The following is a 24,581-nucleotide window of genomic DNA, read 5'->3' as shown; positions in this document are numbered from 1 at the left end:
ATGTCCTCCACCGAAGAAAATCACACTTTTCGCCTAAAAAGGACTCTGACAAAGAAAGAGATGAGACCAGAGCACAGGCGGACTGGCCATGGAGAATACCAGCTCAATCCTGGTCGGTCGGTGACCTGTCAAAACATCCATAAAGTTTTTAAAGTTTTTACCGGTTTCATCAGTCATTCCGGTGCCCAGCCCCAGCGGTCAAGTGAAAGGACAAGTCTTTTCCCAATTAGACTGTGGAGCTAATACAGGTCTGGCTTTACCGAGATGGAGAACCGTACGAACTGCTAAAGGGCTCCAGCATGACTCGGAACTGGCTTTTCTTCTCCTAGTAAGTAACTTGATAAGTACATAATGTTACATGTCTGTTTTCATTCGTAACTGGTTACAGAAGAAATGTTAGCATTAGCTGACTTGCTGATAGCAATATTATAAATGTGTTCGGCAAATGTTGCTGTGGTTAGCTAGGAGCATATCACGGCAATGCTAGCGTGGGCTAATGATTGCGGCTAGATGGTGTTTGGTGGCTCTGTTGTACACAGGGTAACTTAACTCATTTGTGCTCCCTGTTGTGTATTTAGTGGCCGCTTTCACCGGACTTCGTAACACCTTATTGACTGAGAACATGAAGGGACAGAAACGGGGGTTGTGGCCTAAGAAAGGCCGGAGCTGTGGCCGACGACGCATTTGTTTTGGTCTGAGGTGCTGCTGGTCTGGTGCTACATCTAGTGGCAGTGACGATCACAATCTTTATTGTTAAAATGTTGGCATCTCAGGCTAAAAATCTTTTTTTTTAATCATCTCATCTAGTGTCTTAAATGATTCAGGAGATACTTTCAGAACAGCTGTAATTGTTTTGAAATGATTCTTGTTCTGGTATTTATTTTTTTGGGAACATCTATGTTAAAATATGTGACTCAATTGTAATGGTAATACACGAGATGCACGAACAGGGTCTGTCCTCCTGTTACACTTTGAATCTCAGCGTGTGACTTAAAGCTTCAGTGTGTGTATGATAATTAACAAGCCCTTTCATCGCTGCATGTTTTGAGCCCCATGAGCCCTCTAAAGCACGGCGGTGTTGTTGACTTGTCTGGGTATCAGGAGTTGTGTTTGTCTTGCTGCCTTTTCTGTCAGTGTGTGGCGAGTGCACGTTAGGGGCTTGAGCTCAGAGGATGGGTCAGGGCAGTCCACGGCCACTGGGATTAAGAACCGTGGGAGGGATTACTTTAAATGTCAACATAATGTCATGAGCTGTGTTAGAAGGTCAAACGTTCAAACGGTGCTCAGTGGCGAGCAGTTAATAGATCAGGTACAATTTGAATTGTTGTGGCTCCTGAGATGAATTGACTAGCATGCTAAAACAAAGTAATTTTGAAGCATACTTTTTTGTAATATCCAAAGATACTGAAGCAAAGATAGATTTATAATGTTTGAAGTTTGTTTTGTTACTCTAAGAACTGTTAACAGTGCCAAATTACATATAACTGTATATTTTATAAATTGCTTTTTTCTTATTTAGGGGATATCTCTTATTAGATATGGAACAAAATGCCTCTCATGCTATAGTTTTCTCCTTTGTACTCAATATCTGATCAATTGCAATAACAATGTTCTAATCAGGCAGCCAGCTAGCCAGAGGGGGGCAGTGTTAATAGCTGAGACTGAGAAGACACACCAGCAGTGGCATTCTCACTTTGACAAACAGTCATCCGAAAGTTAATTGTCAGAAATAGTCTGTGTCTATTTATTATTAATATAATTATTAAGTAGATGATGATGACAGCTTTTAGTTGCCTAAAATAACAACATGTAAGACTCTTGACTTTTAAGATGTTTAGTCATAATGTCCCGATTGAATGAAAAGATATAAGCAGCAGATGTAGTTTCACATTGTGGCAAACTAATGTTAATGGCCATTGCCACGGTATGAACTGTGTAGTATTGAATGTGTCCCCTCTGTTGCTTTGGGAACCTTTTCTGTTGACTAGCACTTTACTCTCAGATTTAAATATACTAGGAAAAGCACATCTTCATCAAATTGAGAAAAATCATAACTCATATCTAAAACAAGCTTGTTTTTGGCATGTCCATCCCTCTTTGAGCTATTTGCACATTACAGCTACACAGTATGTGACTCATTAGATCCCGGGCCACCTGTGCACCCTAATGAATCATGCTGCCCTTATATTCCGCCACATCAAAAAAAAGTGCCCACGTCGGCAGAGGCCATCATCAAATGGAGCTGGCTCGTCATCTGCCTGCCATTGTTTAGCGCATGTCATGCTCTGCTTCGCATGGCGGAAAAACCCATTTGAGCTTGACTAATGCAGCCATGCAGACACAGCAGTAAGAGGTGGGGGTGGTAGGGCACACCGCATACTCTGTGGATGGTCTCTACACTGAGGTCACTGAGCTCCACATTTGCTAATTTGGTTTGGAGTGCACTAAGAGCCAGATTTTTCAGTGTTGCTCTGTAAAAGGGAGGGAAAAATGTGATTGCACTAAGCACAGGGAAAGCAAGGTAAGGGATGTCTTTAAGGACCAGACGTTTGCTGATCAGGATCAAATCCAACAACACTTAGTCTCTGTTCTCTAAAGCTTGTTCTTCTCCTCTACCCGCCATGCTTTCCTTCTCCATTTCCTCTTTCTGTGACTGTTCTTGTTGCCCAAGGTCAGTTTGTCACAGAGAACACAAGCTTATCTCACTTGGTTGCAGCGATTCAATGATTGGTGTGTAACAAACAAGTATATCAAGCAGGAATGACATGTGCCCACCTCCCCACCCTCCTCCCTCACGCCCCCCTCCTCTCTCCTGCAGACATTGAGTATGTCCTTCCTGCTCCCTCTGCTACTGTCTGTCTCTCACTTACACTCGGTGGGAGTGAGTGTCCCCTGCATGAGGTGGGTTACACAAGCTGCTGCCCTGGGAATCCCGGGCCAGCTCATTATCCTGCACCCCTGAGACACAGCTCACTGTAAATTAGGGCATAAAACGATGCAGGCTCGTTAAAGAGCCACAGATACACTCATTAGCATCAGCACCTTTCCTTGTTAGAGCCTGTATCAGCATTCGCTTCCACCACCACGTTGTGTCCTGTCATTCCTCCACACTGACTGGAAGGTTTAGGATTAATGTCAGCTCTAGCCAGCGGGTCAGCACTGTTGTGGTTCAGATACGGGACTGATTGATCAGTGGTGGCGGGAAGCTGTGGAATTCGTTGACAGCTGCCCACTATCCCCGCCACTCTTATCCATATTTCATTGTGTGGAAGGGGAAAAAACCCTGTCTCAGAATAACTCTTGTCTGGCAAGTGGCTGACTAGTTGTGTGTCACAGCTACAGGGGATGGATAAAATAACTGAAACCTCTTTCAGTACAGTGTCATAGTCTTGCAGTAGATGCCAAGTTGGCTGATTCTCTTAATGTTTTTTTTTTTCTGATTTTAATTCTTGATTAAACTTGATATGTATATTTTTTTTGAAGTGATGAACCAATGGTCTCTTTATATGTTTGTTTACATAAATGTAATTGCCGGACAGACCTCTATTAAAGGGTCACTTTACTGATTTTACATAAAAGCCACTTAAAGGTGCACAGTGGAGACTTTAATTACTAACATTACTGAGCAATGTCTTTATGTCTGGGACCCTGTTTTGTCTATATCATGCACTTGCACAAGGATGAACATGCGCAGCCACCAGCGTTCAATTGGTGGTGGTACCATCCCATTAAATTTAGTCATGCACCAACAAAGGTAGTGAAGAAGAGGACTGCTAGCAAGTAAACATGAATCTAAACAATATGTGTTAAAATATGAAAATGTACTAGTTTTTTGAGTAATGAAATGCAATAAACACATTTTTAGATCTCAAGGATACATACAAATTGATTTGATGAGAAACACTGGATGTAGACAGGGTTTTTTCGTTTCTGTTTATTTGTTTAAAATAAAACTCCTCGGGGGAACCTTTTAAGCCCTGATCATACTCCAGAACAGACGTTGACGGCTGTAGACTTGCTTGCAGACCCCAGATGCACACACACTTCTTATACATGCTACAGTCAGGGGTATGCTTACACAGACATGTTCCACACATGCCAGTAAACGTGATGTGGACCTCCTGACAGCATTAAGAAGAGCTCATTTTGGGCTGAACATCAAAATTAAAAATATTAAAACAAAAAAGAGTGTCCAGTTTACTTGTATGACTGTGCTCTAGTTGTGCAGACAGTCCATGCAGTCTCAAATTTTGGATTGAGCAGATGTTGAAATTTTATGTCATGCAGACCACAGTGGACCTTGAAACCGTGAATTAGCCTTAATTTTTGTGAGGAGTACTTCTCAGGGAAGGAGCTTTCTAAAGTCTGAAATAATAACCCTGATGCTGATCCCAGCTTGAGCTTGAAGACTACAAGTGTTTTACAAGACATTACAAAGTGCATGTGTGAAGTTTGAAAAATACTGCCAATTAGCAGGCCTTGGTAGTCTGAAAACAAAGATACTTGTGAGTTGCGTTATGGGAAATGGGTCCAGCATTTTTAGGATTTGAACTATACTACAGGCTAAAAGTCAGGATAACTTGGCCTCTTCTGCCTCAGTTTTGATCATTCTTTTTTTAATGTGTGGTCCTCCAACTTTATGGAAGTGCAATACTAAATCACTGTAGCAGCCCTTTAAATTTGACAGAATCATGTCAGTTGGTATTAATATCTCTTGCAATCTCTACATAATTGTGGTTTGTGCCTATATTGCTGGACCATCAGTTGCAAACACCAGTGTGGCAAAGAGAGGGAATCTTTAAAATACTGCATTAGGAAAAAGGAGAAGTGTTCACAAGTGGATGCCAATTCATTGACTGAAAAACACTTAATGTTGTATTTGCTTAACAAGCCAAAAGTACAGTCTCAGAAGTGACTATCAAGGCACCAGCAAAACACGTCAGAATTCACCAGTAGCATGTAGAAACATAAGAACGGAATGGAATTCAATTTTGTCTGTAAAACAGGTTAAACACCCATTTATGGATTAGTTCTCTTAGATGTTTTTCTGGATGGTTAGGCACTGCTAAAGGCATACGGTATTTGTTCAGTACCTTTGTGGCTGTCTCCTGTCAATTTATACTAGTAATTTTCTTCATTACGCTGTTCGTCTAAAACCAACTATTGTCGTTTACTGTGAAAATGTGACTGATGGCAAATTGTTTTCTTTTGTGCCTGCGTAGCCTTTTCTCGGTTCCAGCATGCTATCTTGTCTGTGATTGGGCTGTGGTGAGATGGAAATGTTCATGACTGTTTGTGGGTGTCTCGTCATCATGCTGTCTCATTGGGCCCTCAACCATTAATGGCTTTTTAAAAAAATCATAACATCACAAGGTGTTTGTTTTTTTGTTTTTTTCTACCGATCTGTCTTTTTCATCTCCACTGCATGCTCTCTGAAATCTGGTAGCATGCCGCCCATGGGTGACATAGTCAGTCCTCCTGCATGCCTTCAGTTCACTCCATTTGCATCTATAAACATCACTTCATCTGCACCCTGCTCTTCTCCTCCCCAGGATCCAGATATCCTCTTCTTCCGTGGTTTCAGCTAAAACAAGAACTAATCAGAGGATGTCAAGCAAGCATTTCTCACATATTTGTCCATCATCATAATTATCTGCCCCCCCCTCTTCATTTATTGAATGTTATTTTCTTCAAGTCGCACATCTGTCCAACTAGCCATTCAACATTAGATCACCATACATTTTACCCATTTGAACTTATCCAGAAGAAACATTCATTTATTTTGAGTCTCCATTTCAAATTGTTTCCATTAACTTATTGGCCGATTGATTAAATACATTATTAATGAATTAAAGTAAGATTTCACCTTCATTTTGGTTATCCCACTACCCACTGGTTTGAGATTTGGCGTTGTTAGGCGTGGTGCAGAGATAAGAGAGAGCAGTGCAGAGGCCTAGAGGCAGATGAGCAGTATGAACCTGTGAAATTCACCACAGCTAAAAGGAAATTATAGAAGACAGCATCATCATGGCCAGCTAGAATTAGTGCTATAACACCTGCAGAGAAAAATTTGACCCATGAGAGGACTTGCACTGCATTTGCTTTTATTCCACATTTATTCCCCTATATGTTGCTTTACTTTGCTATTATTTATTAAATCATGGAGCTAGTTTCAAGGCAGCAGTTTACATCTTAATTTTTATCCCCAAATAATTTCAGCATGGAAATGCACAGGTGGTTATTCATGTGATGTTTGGAAGTTACCATGGCTCCAAAAACACATCACTTTCTCAGAGGTATCACTCCAGTTGGGCTCTTGCAGTATTTCCACTTGTTTTAGATTTTACTGCTAAAAACTTTGTTTTATTTTAGTCTTTTTTTTTTGCACTTCCTCACAAGTTTCCTCTATTTCTGATCAGATCAGAGAGCTTCTTCTTGCAAATATTTAGTCAAGATTCCGAGATACTGCTTTTTTTAGTATGTGTAAATTTCCATTCCTTTACATACACTAGAAGCATAAATCTCTGCTAAGCAAATTACGAGAATTGGAAAGGTCAGGTACTAAGCAGCCAGACTATGAGGCCTCAGTTTTTCGAATGAATGTAATATAGCTGCAGCATTAACTGCTGCAGTTGTGTTTGCCACTGTTCAAAAATCACAAATTTTCTTCTGACTGTATTCACTCTCCACATATAGGACTTTTGAAAATCAGGATATGGTAATTGTAAGACTATTTTTCATCACGTTAAATGTCAAGGGACATTAATTGAGGCTTTGAGCTTCCTTTTTTCAAAGCCCTCCATTCATGGTACCAATATGTCTGACTCAAGAGGAATCAAGGGGGTTGAGTTCCTTAGTTTTCCTTGGTCCATCACACAACTCTGTTGTGCTTTTGTCAAATTACTAACCTCACCACATGACTCGTAACTGAAATGTCTGTGGTAAACAATGGTGCTGAGCTAAGTTGCTGGTTCTTAGGCTGCATCTCTTAGGTGAACAGTGAGCAGGTATTTTTATTCCTGCTGTTATAACCACAGAATATTTAACCAACACTGCCTTTGGATCAGCACTTACACATCCAAGAGTTATCACTGTACTGTACTGTTTAACTCCATGCTATGTCTGTGCCCCAAGTGATTGATAGGAACATCTACAATATCTGAATGACAAAACATTGTTGTGTGTGAAATTTGTTCCATGAATAAAACCTTGAATGCAGCTGTCAACCTATTGTATGTTGTATTACATGAAAACTATCTTAAGCATCCCTAGCTGTGTTGTAGGTCAGCAACGAATTAAGACATGGTGACATTGCTTCCTTTAAGTGACATCAAAGAGGTTAAGTGGCTTCAATCTTTTTGTCTCTGTCATAATCTCCCACTATGTTTTTCTTCCTACTTCACATAAATACACTCATTCTCATATAACACATTGCAATTTGCTTTGCTTACACTAAGCAAACTACAAGAATAGAAAAGGTCAGGGACTGAGCAGCCTGACTATGAGGCCTGTTTTCTGAATGAATGTACATTTATGCCTCCATTGTGTAAAAGAATAGTGAGTGACTAACATTCAGCTCTAAATGTCAGCCTTAAAGAATTTCTGCTGCATATCAATGAACTGAATTGTAAATCTATATGCTCACACACCCTGAATTTTTACCACCATATTCCATATAAACTGTGTTCTTCTCACAGCCATTAACTCTGGCTTATACATTGCTTACCATATCCTATGTAAACACTATTTTTTGTGGCATTCCCTATTACAATACTACAAATACCATATGTCTAGATTGTCACTGCACATATTAAGTCAAGTTTTGACTTTTTTTGGGGGGGGTGGGGGGGTGGTTGTGATTGTTTACTTTTGGTTTTTGAAAAAAAATACTCTGGTTGAATCCACATGATCCTTTTTTTTAAACATATAATGAAAAATCTGCATTTACTCACTTAACACAATGCCAGTGTAGGATGTATGGTTCTTTAGTGCATGACATTCATCCCCTTTTGTGTTGCTATATACACTGCTGGGAAAAATGTTATATTTTCAGTCCTTTCTGACATGTTTCTCTATAGAATTAGTGGATAAATAAGATGAGATGTTACTGAAAGTTGATTTTAAATTCTAATTTATAAAGGTGTTTTTATTTTAACTCTTTCCATAATATAGTGTCTGAATCCAACACTTCTTCACAAGCCACATGTAGTAGATGCACTTCTTTACAAATGAAATATGATATTGAATGATTGATCCAAACCTAATTACAGTTTTAAAATCTTGTCCCAGAGTCTGGGAAAGTTGAAATTAGCAGTGGAAACACCTTTTAAAAATTGATTTAATAAAAAAAATAAATCACAGATATTCAATTTTCTGGATTTTTTTACAACACAGAACAAACAAAAAGTGCACAGTAAAAGGTGCAATAGTGCAGAGAAATAATGATATTCTCACATATATTCTTCAGTTTTCAATTTTGCTCAAATGTCAATTTGAGAGTTTGGATATGGTTATAAAATGGTATTGACAGAGTGTGACTTCCTATCTTGTTCCTCTATATTCTTGGTACAATAAAACTGTATGGGTTCATGGGGTGGGCAGCCTGTGTTGGCAAGAAAATCAGCCACTAGCCACACAGCACAAATAGCCCTTTTTCCCTCTGCAGCAGCAGTCATTAAGGCATCTTATGACTTTCCTGTCCAAACTGGGAATTATTTTTGTCAATGACGATTACTCTAATTTGGCCACAAGCCTCTCTGCTGTTTTTTATGAAAGGGTTTCCTCATTCACCACTATTCATGTGAGGAAACTATTATTTTGGGTCCATGCCTCAGTTGTATAAAGACATGTTATTGCCCTGTCTGAGCCTTATACACAAACACAATTCATCAACAGGTGTGGGAAGAAATATTTTTTTCTCTGCAGAGGGATGTTACTTTTGGAGTGTGTGGGGTAAGTGTGAGAGAACAAAAGTCGCTGGCAAGGGGCATTCAGCTTGCAGAAGGATTTTCCCACTCAGCAGAGGAAAGAAGAGAGGGAAGCCTTGATACAGCTGGCTGTGCGGAAGCATTTATAAAGCTGAATTAATTGCACTTCTTTGCAATTTAATAACTCATGAGATTTGACAATGGTCATTAAAAGTTAAAGTCAGTTGTAAGAGTGGTATCAGTTTGAATTAACCCTCATATTTAAGCTTTACCTTCACAGTCTGTTTTCATGTAGTAAGAAACCTACAAATGGAGAGTAATGTTAGTTGTGATTTGTTTAAAACAGCGCTCAGCCTATTATAGGCTGCCTCTTAAAGGCAACAAAACTTGTCTTTTACAATGAATGGTGGCTACAAAAGCAGAAAATGTTAAAAGTACCACACATGCACTGAAAACCATTCATGTGAAATCTTAATACATACTTTGAGAAAAGATTAAAGTTGTAGCTTTGGTTTGCCAAGGTGTGACTTGAATTGGGGAGGAAGATAATGGAGAAGGCAGATGAAGCCATATTAATGGTATGTTGATTTGTAATGGTGGGATGCTTGGCCTTGCCATCAGCAATATTTTATATATTTTTTTCCAACATCAGGCTTCAATCCCCTTGAAGGATGTTTTATGTAAAATATGCTTTTTGTACCCTAGAAAGACATTTAATCAAGATTAACCTTGGTATTTTAGTAGCCAGTGGTCTAGCTTTGTGAGGTTTCATAATGGAAGACAATTAAGCACTACTTTCAGTGCTGAGGATCCGCTCTTGTAGAAAAAAATATTTATTTATAGCAAGATTTTTTTTGTAGGTTTTTAAAGGATATGTAGAAGGAAGATTTCTGTCTTTTTCATTGGGTTTATCATGAATCCTGTTGAATAGCTTGACCTTTAAGATGTCATAAATCTTGCTTTATATTAGAAAAAAGGCCAAATAATTAGCAAAATGTTATCAACTTTATATCTTTATCTATATAATATCACAAAGTTATTTTGTCCTCACTTTAATAAATAGGATTTCATTTATGCCAAAACCATTGGTGGTAGACAATCATTTGTTCATTTAGGTGGCTGTATTTTTGATTTGCTATATTTTCCTGTGAACTCAACGTTAAATTTGAACTTTTTCAATTTCAGCATTTAAAAAAAAAAAAAAAAAACACATGCAAGGACACTAACTTCGTCCAGCAAAATGATCTGTTTTTGTCCGGAATACTTCACCTTTCTTGAAATACTTTAATCAGTACTTGTAGCAGCCATTAGCCTGCTGGAAATGTGGCAGCAGGGGAGCACTGCTCTTGTGAATGTTCATTCATGGTTTTCAGAGCATGGCAAACTCGAGTATCCCCACATTGACCGCTAAGAAAGTGCAGAGAAAATAGTTTTCCTGGGTGGTCCGACTCATTAATACACTCCGCGCTTGTTGATTTACGGCTCACAGTTCAACTGCTGCCAATTAACGTGAAAACACGCAAAAAAAAAAAAAGACGACGGAGGAGGAGGAGGAGGCCACTGAGTTTCCTCCTGTGGCACAAAACTGAGTCAGGAAGAACCTGCCCTCCACATCAAGGTAGGATATCAGAAACTATCAAAAACTTACAGCTACAGGCTTAGCAAGTAGCCTAGCATCAAGCTCCTTGAGGCTAATTTATTGCTGATGCTGTAACTCTAGCTCTGAGGCCTGCTTTAGGTGCTTAAGTTAACCAAACTGATGATTCTGTTTTAATGACATGAGGTTTTTGTTTTTCTATTGCATAACTTTTTATTTATTTATTTATTTTCTCGGTTGCTTATTTGAGAAGAAAATAAGAGAGTAAGTATAAAACCAAGAGGCTAATATGCTTAATTGACTCTTTAAAGAAAAGGAGGCCCCTCTAAAGCCTGACAAAAATGCATTCTGATCACTCCAATGTTTTTTAATCAATTTGGCCTTTTAAAAAAATCATATCCTAAAGCTTTGCTCTATATTTCATTTGATTTAATTTTAAAATGAATGTAGGCCCATGTGTGTTTCTTCATAAATATACAGTAGGCTTTTATTACTCTGAATTATGCTTAATAATAAATAGGGTTCAATAAGGTCATGGAAATGAATATGTAAATAAAAAGTCTTCATGTATCCTGTTAATTGCAGAAGACAGACTAACCTAAATTTACTAGTCTGATTAAGCACTACAACTAGACTGATGTGAGTTTAGATAGTTGCTCACGTCCTTTCAGTTTGTCTGCTGTATTTAAAGGGTGTCATGAAGCCTTTTGTGTAAATTATATCATCAGAAAAATATACAGCCATTTTAGCTCTCAATTTTGCACTCTTTCTCCAAGGACAGGAATCCATTTAATTACTCAGCAAAAGCAAACTACCTAAAAGGCATTTGCTTTAAAAGATAAAATAACATGTTCATTGTCATTATACTTGCCTATTTAGTGTCTTTCCCTCATAAAAAGCAGAAATAACAATAAATAGCCCAACATGTCACGTATCATCTAAATTATGTGGCAGTTTTACTCTTCTAATGTTGGCTTAATGGAGGTTGTTTAGAGGAGGGGAGGTGAGCAGCAGTCATGTCTAAAATGTGGACAAAGCTCAGTAAAGTTCATTATAAGTTGTTACATTACCCCTCCTAGCCTGCTACTCTATTTGCCACATCAGATAATCACATGTATTTTGTTAGTTATCTTTAAGCAGGAAACCTACTGTTTTTTGTTTTGTGCCTGAGTGTTTGTAAAGGGATTATTTTCTTTTTTGTTTGCATTCATCCCACTAAAATCAGCAGCTGCCAGTTGAGGTCGTGCACTGTTGCACGGTACCCTGTAACCTTGTCAAAAGCAATCATTGCGGTAACACAGCGGCTATAGTTTTCCTCTCATCTTAAGACATAATCTCTTTAATTGGTGTCAGAGTTGGGGTCCTTATGGTGAAAGTCCTGAAAATACCCACAGAGACAGACACGCTCACTTGTTGACACTTAAAAAAAAAAAACACAAATGAAACAGGGCCTCGTCAATGTGGTGCTGAAACTTGTTAATCTAAAGTGGGAGGGGGGGTGTTACCGCAGGCCCTCTAGCCACTCCAGTCTGACAGGATCTTTCGACTTAAGTCAGTCCCATTTGACCCCTCGGACTATTCAAGCCTTTCTCTTTACACCTGCTCAGTCTCAACAACGCAGACCAAGTTGGGATGACAGGAGATTTGCTTTTAATCTCACAGTGCTTACACCTTGAGGAAGAAATTTATCTCATCATGGGGTGTGAAATCCTCTTGTTCATTTGGTCCAAATTAGGGTTGGGTGATATGTAGGGCTACAACTAACATTTATATTCATTATCAGTTCATCTACTAATTATTTCCTTGATTGACTGTTTAATTATTTAGTCTATAAAAAGTCAGACAATAGTGAAAGATGCCCATTGTGACTTCTCACAGCTCAAGGTAACTTCTTCTGATTGCTTGTTTTGTCTGGCCAGCAGTAACCCAAAGTTATTCAACTACAATGATGTAAAACAGTGAAAAGTAGCAAAACCTCCCATTAGACAAACAGGAGCAAGAGAATGTTCAGCGTTTGTGATTAAAATGACAAAAATTTATTGCAGATTAAATTTCTGTTGACAAATGGATTTATTGACTAGTCATATCAGCTGTAGTGATATGACAATATATATACTGTGAGATAATGGAGATTTTGTTATATTTTGTACCAATTTAATAATCCCTTTCAATATTTCTGGTTGCATAAAGCTACTGTGAGTAATGCTGCAAATCAATGAGCAGGGCTGCTTTATGGTAATAGTGGATTTACATGAAGTACTTTGATTTGTCAGGCTGGAATAGCCAAAAGAGACATTCCCATTTGCTGATTTTACCTTTAAGTGTTTACTAGGTACTCCTAGCTAAAATTCATGCAGATGATGGTTATTATAGCCTATTAAGTTTTTGGTGAAACAGTTTTAGAGAGGTGTTGATTGAACTTCATAGTCATTTTTGGGGCTGCATGTTTAGTGTACCCTCATTTATTTAAATGCAGTGGGTGAAAGCCAGGATCATAAATGACTTTGATGTTTGGCCTGCACTAAAGGATGTTTTGGTTTGTTGGGAAATGAGCCGACCTTGCATCCAGATCTCCTGGTCTGTGATCAGTGAGCGGAGAGCAGCCCTGTTTCTTCTCACCTCACAGCAGCCTGATGCTTTATCAAGGGGTTTCAGGGGTATGACTTTGAGAATGGGACCTCCATGTAAACCAATTAAATCACTGGATGGATGTCCATAGGCAGGGTGACGGTAAACCTTGAGGGATTCAAAGACACATCAGCTTCTGACGGCATGTAATATGACAGAAATCATCAAATAAATGTGACATTAAAACTATCCAAGAAAGAAGTTCTGGTAGGCACAGTTTTTACAAGAAACAGAATGTGGCATAGTGCAACACTCTCAAACAATAATTAAACTAATTGGTCTTCAGCTTGGAGTTGTTTAAATTTTCTGTTTTCCAAGCGTAGACACCCACCCGAATACTCCTCACCTTTACCACGGGAGAGCAGTGAGGAGAAAAAGGGGAAAGCCAGATGAATGTGGAGAACACACATTAATAAAACAGGAAATTGGGGGCTAAAAAGTGCAAATAATCACTGGATGTGAATGTGTCCATTGAAGCACTCTTTTGGGTGCTAGCCCGATGCTCCCGCTAATGGTCTGTTTCACTGAAGTAGCACCAGGAATGCTAACCTTCTCAATGCTTCGCAACTCAGGGCAAGCATGGCAGCGCTCCCATTTGTGTATGTGTGTGCATCTGTGTGTGCTTACTGTCATTATCCTTTCTCGAGTAAAAAAAAAAAAGAAAAAAGAAAAAACTCATTCTAGCATACTCTCCCATCCTGTAATGAACAGGGTCTACATATTTATGTTTTTGCCAGTGAACACTTGAAACACAAGAGGGGTTAAAGTAAAGAGTGGGGAGGTCTTTGGACCATTTTCAATATTTCCCCCCTCCATGCCCCATAGGGCAAGTGAGGGGTTGCTTCTTTACAATAATCAGGTGACCAGAGGAAAATAGTGTGGCCTTAACAAGCCCAAATTAAAAAAGAACATCATTTTCATTATGCAGTCAAACACAATTACAAGCAAATGTTTTCTCTGTGGAGCTGCCCCTGCTTTCAGGGTTTTTGTCCCTCGCTCCTTAGTGTGTGCAGAGAAAGGCCCCGGTGGTCAATGGGCAGCTGAGTGGCGTGTTCAGCGGAGGCCCACATCCTTAGCCCCCAGCGCAGAATGCGTTTTGTTAGAAGAGCAGCCATACATTCTGAGCAGATTTGTTGAATTAGAGAGCGCAGCGGGAGACGGGGAAGCGGGGGGTAAGTGATGGGGAGGACTTGTTGCTAGGTGACTGACATACAACTGCAGCATGCCAGTTTTCAGAGCTTGGCACTCCTTGTCTGTTTTCCTTTTTGTTTTGTTTTCTTCCTTATCACTCCCCTTCACCTCCCCTCCCTTCCCTGCTCCACCCTCCCATCAATTCACTTGTCTAGCTCTCCTTGTAGCTGAAGTGTGGATAATAAAATGAAGAGAAAACAGATAAAAACAGGGTGAATCATGGAGGATTCTACAGTATACCTCTAGCACCTACTTAGAACCTAGTCATCAGCTTTTCAACTGTGTCGATACTTAAAAACCTTACTGGTGCTGAGTGTTGTGGGAAAAGAAAATGCTTTTATGGGGAAAGTAAAGGTGGATTCCTTCTTTCTAATGCTCTAGTTAGTATAGAATCTGACATAAAACATTAGCCTCATGGAGACACTTTGCGCTATCAGCAAAAAAAAAAAGAAAAAAAAAGTAATCTCTCGGGGAGGACAGACAGAATTTCTCTGAGCCCACCTCCCTGCAGGCATCACTGCTTAGCAGATTTGCCATTTGAAATACTGATTTTCTGAAATATAATCTGAGATATGTACAATGATAACTCAATGAGCTGTGTATATTTTGAAACGGTCTTCTGCCTCCTTATACCAGTGTGTAATATTTAATAATTAGAGCCGGTGTGGGGGTTATTCAGATTTTTCTGACAGACTCATTGAATTTTCCTGAGCAAACACTTCCTACATCTCCTTTCCTCGTTCACTAAGTGTCTTGTCTATCTCCTGACTGCCTGACTTAGCAGTCTGACCACTTACCTTGTCAGCCCCATCCGTGCATGTCAAGCACGACCCTGACAAGAGTTTAAAGTCCAAGATCATTTGTTTTACCTCTATTTTTTTGGCTCAAATTTCCACAAATATTTATGTATACTGTCTAACTAGATAGAAGATTGTCTCTAGCTAATTGATTCAATTATGATTTGATTGTAATAATATATTCCAAAAGATTATTTGCACAACAGTATAGACTTTACATTCAGGTTTACATGACAAATGTGCCAGTATTGAGTCACAGTCAATTGACATGAGGCTTATCGATTTTTATTGTCATTTATAGATATGTGTGGGCAGCACGTCTGTCTTCGAGAGTATGAATACATAAAAAGAAATTCACTGCAGCTGCTGGTGCTGCCGATTGTGGAGAGGCATTGCCTGCACACTTTGTCTCCGCATTTGTCTGAAAATGTATTACACTTTAAGAATTAGATTTTTTTTTTCCCGGTCATCTTTGAACATCACACATTTCCCCTCAGTTTCGCATTTATTTGAAGCTCTGGCTGAAGGTCAAAACCAAATACACCCTAACGAAAAAAGCCATTGTTGATCTGTTTCTCCACCTCGTGCCTCCCTATTCCTTTTCACCAAGAAAGCATCTTTCTTTCTTTGTGGTGCCGGGGGCTTATGAGACTATCAGGGCACACCTGTGCCCTGAGGAAAATTCCCCTGCTCTCTATAAAGCTGTATTATTCAGCACAAGGCCATGACAGTCAGTGTTTCTAAAAGCATTTGGAAGATTGTAAATGGTGATGCTAAAAACTGTCACGAACCCACCAATGCACAAAAAGAAGACAGATACTGTATGCAATAGACATGCTTTATATGTGGAAGGTAGAGAAACTGTCTAGAACAAGATATAGGCATTTACATTTGATAGTAAAATAACCCTAGGAAAGAGTGCAGCTTGTTTTTTCCAGAGAAGCTCATATATGCTGCTTTTGATATAATATGGTAATTTATTTGGACTTTTAAAGATTTTTAGTGACCTTCTCTGTTTTGGCTCATTTTTTAAATCAACCTGTTGAGACGATGCTGCTGGTTTCATTACCTCATGACGCAGTTTAATTGTCAATTAGACATGTCATATTCCCTTAAAAGAAAAAAAAACTAAACAATTAATGTTAAGTAATTGCAGCCACAGCCATTCGAACGATTCAGTCAAATGTTTATGAACCAGTGTTTTGTTTATTATTGTCTGTTTAATATGGATATGTAATTAAACCAACATTAAAATTAGTCAGAATTACAAGCATTATGTAAAATTAATAAATTATTTACTCAATTATACTTTATAGACATCTGACTTATCCATGAATAAATAAATAAACAAACAACATGATTTTATATTATAATTTTTTTTAATATTATTACTATTTTATTTGATTCTTGACTTTTTCATTTATTTTTAATCATGAATTTACAGGAACTAGCACATTTCATTTGACTCTGTCAACAGTTACTGTAGCTTCTACTGTCACAGAGATTTTTTTAATTCATTATGAGGGGAAATGGTGTGTGTGTGTGTGTGTGTGTGTGTGTGTGTGTGTGTGTGTGTGTGTGTGTGTGTGTGTGTGTGTGTGTGTGTCTTTTAAATGAATGGCCATAATGCTGTTTTTAATTGTGTGGCGTGTTTTGTATTTGGCTTTGGTCTATTTGTATGTGTCGACCTGTGCATGAACAGTTGTGAGTGTGTGTCTTGCAATAAATGAGCAGTTATTGATCAGCTGAGCTTAAAGTCTACATGGACTTGTTGTGTTTTGGCTGATTGGATTAGCAGCCACATCTATTTGGCCCCTCTCCATACGACTCCCAAGATAAGATGGCATTAACACTGTCTCAGGTTATACTGGCTCAGCCTCCCTCGCTGCTGCTGTCAGCGCTGATGTGCTGCAGTGTGCCAAAATATTTGGCAGGACTTTAATGAAACTGGATACCGATGAGACCACAAACAAACTTGTATCACATTCTTTAACAAATACATGACTAGTACTTTAAGCTTTATGATACTTTCATCTCCCTTTCAAGAATGCATCCAACCTTTCCAGCTATTTTCAGGGTGGATTTTTTTTCTTGATCTGACTGAAAATGAAATGTTAATTGAACCAAACTCTGCTCAGGCTGGTTTCAGCATCTGAATTAGTGCTACCATATCACCATCACCACAGCTGGCCTCTACACAGGCTCACAGCCAGTATTTTATTGATCATATCCTCTTCTTTTCTGTGATATGATTATTTTTGTCTTGTTGAAAAATCCACTGCTGACTTCAGTGTCTTGTATCTTGCTCATTTACATTGACCCGAATTCCCAGCATGTCTGTTAAGTAGCATGATTTAATCTTCCCTGGCAGGAGCACCCAGAGCACCCCTCTGCTTACCCTCCAAACATGCATTTTTAATCAGTATATTAAGATGTCACATAACAGTCTGAGCTCATCAGCAGCGCCGCTGGCCATAGCAGATATGGATTCAGCTGTTGAAAGTAGTATTAGACCCTGGCTGCTGGCTATTAGAGAGTAATCGCCAAATGATGATGTGTAAAATGTATTTTTCTTATGCAAGAACCATACCAAGAGTGACAATTCTGCTGCAAATAAAATGTATAGTTGTGTCTTTTTAAAAGAAATTGTAGGATGTTACATTCACTGTGTGGCATAAAATAGCAAGGACCAGTGAGGAAATCATTTGACTCATCTTCTCAAGGTCTCTGAAGTCTCCACAGGGCCTTGTCCTTGTAGCACAAGACTGCTGATGCCACGCGGTGCACTGAGAGGGCTGCGCACGGTTAAATATCTGAGTATGTGTGAGTGGCAAAAGCGAGATGACTCTCAGCCTGTCAGTTGTGTTTGTAGTCGTGGCATCAAGCGGGGACCTGCTCAGTGACACTGGATAACTCAAGCAATGACATGAATACATACACATATACTTTTTCTCTCTGGACTCCATCGCCCTCACTCACCCATGCCTGTGTATTTTAAACACACACACACACACACACACACACACACACACACACACACACACAGCCCTGTCAGCTATCTCCTGTCAGAGGCATCAGCCTGTAGGTACAGTTGTGAGCTTTATGCACACAGTGATCAGGCAGCTTGCCAGCTCTGCCTTCTCCTGTCTCTACCTAGACGACTCTCTTCATCTTAATGAGCTCTGTCAGAATGGCATTTGACATAAGCCATCAATAAAGCACAGCTGACAGACATTAAGAGTCCAGAAATCCAGGATATCCCTGGCCTCTGCCCCTTGTAGTGGAAACAACTCTCAAATCTGAGTTGGTGCTCCATTTTCAAGTAGAAGGCACATTATCACGCTCAAGTTTTGATCTGTGCTCAAGTTTTGATCTGATACAGCACTGAGGAAAATCCATGTAACACAAGCACAAACATCATCTGTAATTTAAAATAAGATGCTTTAATATGTTTTTTTTGTATATAAAGATAATTGGTTTTATACCTTTTATTTTAAATTGGATTTAATGGATAAAAAATGCATATACGCTCCTTGATTTAAAAACAATAACCTTAGCCAATGAAATCATTTCCATTTTCAATAGACACTGAGTGTAATTGTGCTGCATTGTACGCGCAGGCTCCTCTCAGAGTGAGTCTCCACACTAATATAAACCCTAGATTGAGGAAACAATTCCATTTTATGGAAACTAATCAACTTGAAGGAGTCTTTCTGATCCTTATAGTATAGGAGAGTGTAATGCAGTGATGAATGTACCATTTACTATAAAGTAATTCTGAGCTCAGGGTGAAGTCACTGCGCTATGAGGGGATGGTATGAATCATTCCCCGGAGCTAATGGACACAATCCAGGCTTCTCTTTTTATTTTTTCTCTCTCTGTAAAATTGCCTGGAGATGTATGGGTAGTTATTAGGGGAATTCGTACAGCAAAATTAATACATGAAATGAATCCAGCATGCCATATATGTATATGAAAGAAGTATTTGTAGTTGTTTATTTTTCATACAAGCTTCTTTTCTACTCACATACAACATATTAAATCACACATATCCTAAAGAGGCTATGTAAAGGTCACTGTTGAAAAAGCTGCGATAGTGCAGACAAAAGAGCAAAGTCTGTTGCTAGAAGAGACATTTATTGACAGTCATCTGTGTGTGTGTGTGTGTGTGTGTGTGTGTGTGTGTGTGTGTGTGTGTGTGTGTGTGTGTGTGTGTGTGTGTGTGTGTGTGTTGGGAGGGGGGCCAACTAGGAGGAGCAGAGGCTCTTAGACAATGTGAAGTGGAGGTGAGGCCCAGGCGGCATGGCTGCGGCGTTGTGACCTGTGCCCTGACTCACGCATCATGTAGCTCCCTGGCGCCAGAGGACCTCCTGACTGTGATGAGTTTTGACTCCTGTCACCTTTGGGTGTCGTCAAGATCCTCTGACATGGACAGAATTTTTTTTTTCAGTTTTTTTCTTTTTCTAGAGAGGGTGCTTTTCTGTAGCCTAAATGCTCCACGGGTGACCACTGTCCCTACCAGTGAGGAGGAGAGAGAGGAGACATTGAGGAGTCTCTCCAGACAGAATCAAGACACCAGAAAACCAGAAAATAGAGGTTTGCTCTTGTCACACACAAAGTGAATACCTCCAGAACCAACATAGAGGTCTCTTCTTTAGAAACCATCCATTTACGCTGGCAGTAATGGCGATACAAACTGTGCCAGAAACTTTGAGATGTTATGTAAAAACTGCACACTCATTCTTTTCTATTGTAAGCCCGGTGTACTGTAAACGGTTTGTTATTGAATAAAATACAAAAAGAGAGAAAGTGCGTGGGTGGCAGCAGAGGACAGTCCAAAGACCAGGCATTCAGTCAGCCCACCTGTTTTGACAGTTTGTCTGTTACTGCGTCAATTCATTTTTTTTTGTTTTTTTGTTTTGAATTTGTTGAATTTCTGGTCACTCTGTACTCAGGTTTGACAAGCAGACCATTGAGTTGGACATTAGAAAATGTTTGAGTTTGAATCGATTTTGGACAGTTTACCTCCTTTCACCAATGCCCTCAGCTGTTGTAGTTCATTATGACGGAAAACAAGGAGGTGACTGACAGGAAAAGCACACCACTGGATGCCAATTTCATGTATGTTTTGTACGTGGAAAATCACTTACTGCTGTGTTCAATTTCAATTTCAGGCATTCTGTACATAACTATACGAACAGAGGATTTACTGCTCATAATTACAAGGCTGGCATTTTAGCTCTAACAGAATCACTTTGTTGTGCAAGTGCTATAGGTGAAGCATGCATTTGTTCATTTGCAATTTCTGCTCCCTCTGCCTCTCACACAAACACTCACAAAACAGGTAATATATAGCAGGCCGTGTGCAACATGCACTCACCCTAGTTTCATTTAGCCCTTTATCTGGCCAGAAATTGACTGCATTCAAGAATGGAATGGATGTAATAATTGCATGCACTCTGTAACATGTTCTCTCACTTACATTTGCGACCAGTGGGGGAGGATGACTCCGTGAAACCTTGGAAATAGGATCCCACCTTTATGCAGCATGACAATAGCTAGATTCAGTGAAGTTACATTTACAGGCCTAGATGGTTGATAAAGCCTATGGAAATATGTACGAGCACTGCACAGATTTACACAACAGAAAACGTCTTTGCCAAAGGTGTAACGGCACTTCTGCTTTTGTACAGCCTCACTGTGCACATAATGCACAGCTCTGTTAGTAAAATCACTCTTTTCATGGCAGTGTTGAGAATGTACACTCTGGAGTAAATATTCACTGCCGCAGTCAATCTCGGTTTTGTAACGTGCATTATGGAATTACATATTCAGTGCATCATGTGTGAATTGGCTTTGTGGATATAATGTCTAGTATCACGTGCTCTGGTTATGATAACAGGGGTCTGGCTGTGCGGTGTAGTATATGCCCTGTGAAACAAAAGCTTGGGGGGGAGGAGTATGTGTGTCAGGGCAGGGCTGGCCGTGTGTGTGTGTGTGTGTGTGTGTGTGTGTGTGTGTGTGTGTGTGTGTGTGTGTGTGTGTGGTGGTGTGTGTGTGTGTGTGTGTGTGCCCCCACGCTGACTGCTGCAGTGTATTGGCTCCCCGCTATCCGTGTCAGCAGGGCTGTGTGACTGAAAGGCACTGGATTACGTACAGTCGGGGCCAATGGGTCAGTGGATAAGAAGTCTTCTCTGTTACCACAAATCCACAGATTAAATGCAGCGTCGAGAGCTAGTGCCGCCCTGAGGGCAAATGGGTCTGAAAACACAACTCTCAGAGAGCTTTGGCTTAACCCTTCTGTCACTGTGGAGCCACGAGGCAACATATGAGCGAAGTGACTTCTCGTTCAGTCTCGCTGCACGAGCCTGGCCTTTAAATACATCCGGGTCATCCAGGGGTTATGGGTAGTGTTACTGACATGATATCTTAATTGGAAAGTTAATCCTGTGCTGGGACAGCTAACTCTAAGTTAAAGCGGTCTGTCCCACAGGGAGAAGTCAACAAAACACTCAAATCAGGCAGCCTGTGAACGCGCACAGTGATGTTTGCATCCTCCATCGATGCCAAGCAGAAGTGCCTGCCCGCCCCAGGCAACTAACAGCATACATTTACACTGTGTGGCACTGTTTTACATCCCTGACTGCCTTCTCTTGATGCTGTTTAAGTGCTTTGAACAGGCTCAGTGCCTACACAGACAGATCTGAAGGTATGTGTGGATGTTAACACTTAGCTGATATTATGTGTAAAGATTCAGATTGCCATTATCAGTGACATTTAGTATGAGCAAACCCCTGTATGCCTCCTGCCTTTATGCAAGGTTGCATATATTTCAGTGGGCTTATGAATATGAAGAGCAGCAGTGATGTGGGGGAGGGCAGATGGAGAGAGAAAGGTACTGTAGGTCTGTATGGGATAGTGGCAGGATGGCTGTTGGTGACAGGCTCTTGTAGTGTCTCGTCTGCTCCAGTGATCCCAGGGAATCTGGGTCATTTCCAGCCTGTTCACATGTAACTATTCCCCACTCCTTCCCTCCCTCTGCCCAGGGCAAGCTACGACCCAGCTACATGCTAATGATGACACAGAATAAATGTACGTATCGCATCTTACCGGAAATTGGGAGGAAACTGAGGTCTGTGGTCTGCAGCAGGCTGCACCACACCTCTGTTCTGTATCATCCCTCTTTTTTACTTGTAATCCCCTCTGTGTTACTGTTTGTCACTGAGCTGCCTCCCACCTTCAGGAACTAATGTGTATCAAGCTTTCCTTGGAAATAATCTTCTCAGGCAGTTTAATGCATTGACAGATCGGCTTCATAAGCTGCTGGTTGTGTCCATGAAGTTCTACAGAGCCTTCAGTTTATAGTATTAAACTTACTGTTGACAACCTACATGTACATAAAGTTAAACAGGGATTCTATGTTATTTTACTTTAATTTGAAAGCTATAATATTTTTGACTCCACATTTCACATGATCCTTGACAGCAAATGGACTTTGTGGTGGTTACGGAGTCGAAGCTTTTAGTTTTTCTCAACACTTTAAAGACTTTTTGTAGTTAATATTTTGCCTTTATTAAATTAAGAAACACAATGCTGCTGTCTAATATCTACAGAGGGTTGACAAGAAAAACCTCAAAGCATAGACATGAATGAAATGCAGCACAAAAACCCTGCAGCAGTTATTTTTCCAAAAGTTAGTTTTTGTTGCAGCTCTGTCAGTGTTAAAATACATTTCTATTTATTTTCAGGCCACAGCTTGAGGTATGCTGGGTTGGATTATATTGTCAGGTGTTCCTGTTATTTTGTTCACACCCTGTACCTTACAGCTCTTGTTTTGAATCTGGTTCACCTGAGGTTCAGACTAGGCTGATTTTAGTGTGCGGTTATAACTTTATGTGCACAAAAATAAACAAGGGAATCTTTATTGAAATAATAATAATAGTAATAATGATAATAAAAACATCCATTTAAAAATCACCCACAGGTCATCTATAGAAATCTACAACACCATCAAAATCTGTTTAGTCTGACAGAAGACAGGCTGCAGGGATGGCAGTGGGATCCATGAAACAAATGGACAAAAGAGTGAAAAAACAGATGTGTTTGAATGAGAACCACTGTGTTGCTGTGCTGAATGTGCGGAGATATTGGTGTCAGGAGGCCTACTATCTCCTGACACAGTGACATAGGCCTGGACTCATTCAGATACAGTAGAGCTTATACCACCTCGCCTGAGTCTATTTAAGATGACAATATAATATGTATCATTTTATATGGAGGGAAAAATGAAATGAGGAAGGCGACCACGAGAAATGCGAGCATTTATAATAACAGCACTCGGTACAGCGCCTACATCCGCCAAGGCCAAACAGTCCTACATGTGTCTTTTCTTCCCAAGTAGCCTATAGCTTTATTTTTTTATTGTCTTCAATCCTGACAGCTGTATGGTTTAATTACCTGCCGTGTGTAATGAAGACGTCAGTATTGTACAATTCATATACAGCTGTGTGAATTGTACCATTCCTATGTGGCAGTCGCTACTGTTATTGTGTAATTTTTATTAGCTGCAAGTTGAATGAAATACTGATGTAAACATTCCTAAATGGTGGCTCCATGTGCACTGTTACTCTCTATTAACAATGAGTAGCCTATACAATTATGTGTGAATTCACGTACGGATTCAGCATTTCGTCCACCAGATCCGGATTATTATCAGGATCTGCACCAAACTGAAGAAACAGGCCTATGTTTGATTTTTTTTCTTTTAACTACATCTATAGCTACATTATTTCATGAGCAATTGACAAAAATGTCGGAAAATGCTCTATCTCTCAATGTTAAGAGAGTGATTCTTAAAAAAAAAAAAAAAAAAAAGAATCCTGGATCCGCCCCTTTAACCGGATTCGCACCAAACTTTAATGGCTCATGTCCAGTCCCTCCAACAAGTTTGGTGCAAATCGGTTCGGAGGGTCTACTTTTTGCGTAATCCTGCTGACAAAAAAACAAACAAAACAACCAACAAACAAACAGACAGGTGAAAACATACACTACATGACGGAGGTGATTTAAATAGGGGCCTATTTGCGGGGTTTCCTACAATCTTAGTACGCGGAGAATCTAGCCACCTGTTTATTAGCGCAGTAATACTAAAGCAAAAATTCACTAGAAGAAAAAAAAACATGACCAGACCTTTTATTTTACGTTATGAATATTTAAACAGTACCTATAAGGTAGACGTGTTGCTTACAGAGCATAGTCTGCAATTGTTATTTCCAGCCCTCCGTTTAAGAGATCCAAAACTCGCCTATATTTTATTGATGCGCGCTTCCTAGAAAAGGTATTGCAGTGCTTGTAAATTTAGGTTGGGACGTGCAGCCTGCAGGGATGAAATATTTACAGACAGCTGAATATTTCAGGCCAGCACCTTGTCAGTCTCCCTCG

This window comes from Seriola dumerili, unplaced genomic scaffold (genome assembly GCF_002260705.1).
Source record: "Seriola dumerili isolate Sdu_G_001 unplaced genomic scaffold, Sdu_1.0 BDQW01000149.1, whole genome shotgun sequence".
Classification (NCBI taxonomy): Eukaryota; Metazoa; Chordata; class Actinopteri; order Carangiformes; family Carangidae; genus Seriola; species Seriola dumerili.
The sequence above is the reverse complement of the archived record's forward strand: the minus strand, read 5'-3'. Positions refer to the sequence as shown.